Here is a 3,258-nt window from a genome sequence, read left to right on the forward strand (position 1 = left end):
AATATTAAGTTGATCAGATGTCTTCCAATGAGTCCAATGCGTTAACCCCTAGATCGACCAGGAGTGGGTTCGCCAAAGCGAAGTACTCCTATCTATCGTGGGAGATGTGTTGAAGTATATTGATACTTTTGACTATTGGGTTTGACTTAACTAATTTATCGCAATAGGATTGTGAACTTAGAGGCATAGAGTTTGGCGAGATTTATTAAATAAATATGAACAAATGTTGTTCAACCAAGCTATCCAAGAGTTATATAGTTGATATAATTGACAAATGTTGTCTACCTAAATAATCATGTTTTAGGAGAAAAGCCAAAGATGACCTAACGCGTGGTGAAATATGGATCTTGGTTCACTAGAAAGGATATAGAAGATTTTTTTTCCAAATTAATAGTTAGGGCTATTGATTTGATAAAATTAGTGGGAGATATATATTGTGAATATATATATATATATGAATAATCACTTGAACATAATTTAATGCTCATCTGTAGACTAAGTCATTTTATGCACTTTAATATTGTAGATATCAAATGACAAATAACACAAATAACTTCTCTATGTAATAGTCCCTGAGAAGGATAAGCTGACATGAAATAATTTCCTCAATTGACATGGGAACTTGAGGATTGTCCTCAGGTTCAAGGATGTCACTCAAACCTCTCCCTTATTTCTTCTAGCTGAGAATGAAACATGTGCTGAACAAAATGCCTACGAGAAGCAAATTGATTATACAACTGATGTTTCATGTCTCATGCTTGTAATTATGAGTGCTAAGCTTTAGAAGCAACAAGAGCATAATGATGCTTATGATATGATTGAGCACCTTCAAAGGATGTTTGAAGGATAGGCTCGTTAGAATGATTTGACAATAATAAGACACCATACTTTTGCATTAATGGGAGAATGATATCCGGTTGAATCACATGTTCTAAAGATGATAGGTTTATGTACCTTGATATTTTGGGTTTCAAGAATAGTCTAGAGACATAGCTTGATTTGATCAAACAATCTTTGAACAACTTTTATTCTTAGTTTGTTAAGAACAAAAGGATTGAGATAGACTGAACACTCACTGAGTTGTTAAGCATGTTTAGAACTGTTGAAAATAACATGATAAAGGCATGAATTACGTCCATATTGATGATGTACACATGGAATGTGAATGGGAAAGGAAAGTGGATAGGCAAGGTGAAGATTTGATCTTATTCGGTGTCAAACCAAGGTCCAATCCCAAAGGGCTTTTGAAGCATGATAGTGGTGTTGCTAAAGGAGATGATTGTCATTTCTGTGGAAATAACTGGATGATTGGAAGTTAAATTGTTGAGCTTATTTGGAAGATCTAAAGAAGAAGACTAGCAATGGTCAAGCTTAAGGTATAGGGTTAGAATTGGAGCAAAAGTTATTTCTCTAGTTGAAGGAACTCGATACCTAATGTTGCCCATAAGGCGAGATTGAGAACTTGATAAATTGTTATTACGTTCCTGCCTTTAGCGGATACATTAAGTCAATTTCTTGTCAGGACAAGAAAGGTTTTCATTTTAATTAAATAAAGAATAGTTGTTTATTCTATTTCAATGATAAGACTTATAATGTTGCACAATTAGTTAACAATTTATATGTTCTAAGTTGACTCAAATCAAACATTACCTCTAGCATTGTCGTTAAGCCATATTAATGAGCAACGCATTTCTGAGTTACATATAGATGGATACTTGGATAAGTTTGATTTTGAATCATACGGAAGATGCGAACTTTGTCTCATTAGCAAAATGACTAAAGCTTCTTTTACCTGATCAGGTGAAAGGGCCACCGAACGACTAGGACTTATACATAATGATGTATATGGTCGAATGCGTATGATGGCAAGGGATGGCTTATACTACTTTATAACATTTACTGATGATTTCAGTAGATATGGATATATGGTTCTTATGAAGAACAAATCCGATTCTTTTGAAATGTTCAAAGAATATAAGGCCGATGTAGAAAAGCAAAAAAGGGAAAAGTATAAAAGTTTTACGATCAGATCGTGGAAAAGAATACTTAAACCTCAATTTCAAGAGTTTCTTGAAGGAGTGTGATAGTGTATCATAACTTACTCTTTCTGGAACACCTCAATGGAATAGAGATTCTTAGAGGAGAAATCGTACCTTGTTGGACATAGTGCGATCGATGATGAGTCAAGCGGATCTTTCATTCAGTTTCTAGGGTTATGCTCTAGAAACGGCTGCATATACACTTAACCAAGTTCCGACTAAAGCGGTTCAAAATACTCCATATGAGATATAAAGTGATAAATGTCAAAGCATGTCATTTATGAAAATTTGGGGACGTGAAGCGTTTGTAAAACGTTTAGCCTCTGACAATCGTGGACCAAAATTAGATACATGCTATTTTGTGGGATACCCAAGTGAGACTAGGGTATAGTTTTTATAATCCTTCCGGGAATAAAGTGTTTGTTGCTCGGGCCGTTGTATTTCTTAGGGGAGAACTACTTTCTAAGAAAATCAATGGGAGGATAATACATCTCGATGAAGATCGAGAACCATATGATAATATTGAACCAGAGTTGGAATAAGATCAGGATATACATCAAAATGTTGAAAGTAATCTTGTCCAAGAAACACGGGTTATTCGTAGATCTAGTAGGATTCACCATGAGCCGGGGAGAAATTATGAATTTCTTTTGACTCAAGATGGTGATGTGATGCTTACGGATAATGATAAGCCTCTCACCTACCAAGACACTATGAACAGTTCATATTCTGAGAGATGGCTTGAGGCCATGAAATCAGAGATGGAATCCATGTATTAAAATAAAATATTGACTTTGGTTGATCCACTCGAAGGGGTAAAACCTATAGGGTGCAAGTGGGTTTTTGTTACGACCGGCATTTTATGTAATATTATTTGTGAATAATATTAAGTTAAATAAAAATATATTCAATGCTTGTACGTTTGTGTGAGTGAAAATTTTTGCATTTTAAATTTGCTCTGGGTAGTATATGATTTTTCAAAGCAAGAATTTATTTAATTTCTTTATTTTTGATTTATAAGGAATATTCTAAGCTTTGGAAAAATTTTCTTTTAAAAGACATTTTGTACACAAATTTTGAAAATGATTTTATAAAGTCTCTAAAAATCCAAGTTATTTTATGGTATAAATTTTATAATTTTTGAACTTGTACTTTATTATATAAAAATAAATCTTTGGAAATTAGTTGCTTAATAATTATCAAATTACATGAATAACCT

The sequence above is a fragment of the Apium graveolens genome, chromosome 8, assembly GCF_009905375.1.
Source record: "Apium graveolens cultivar Ventura chromosome 8, ASM990537v1, whole genome shotgun sequence".
NCBI lineage: Eukaryota > Viridiplantae > Streptophyta > Magnoliopsida > Apiales > Apiaceae > Apium > Apium graveolens.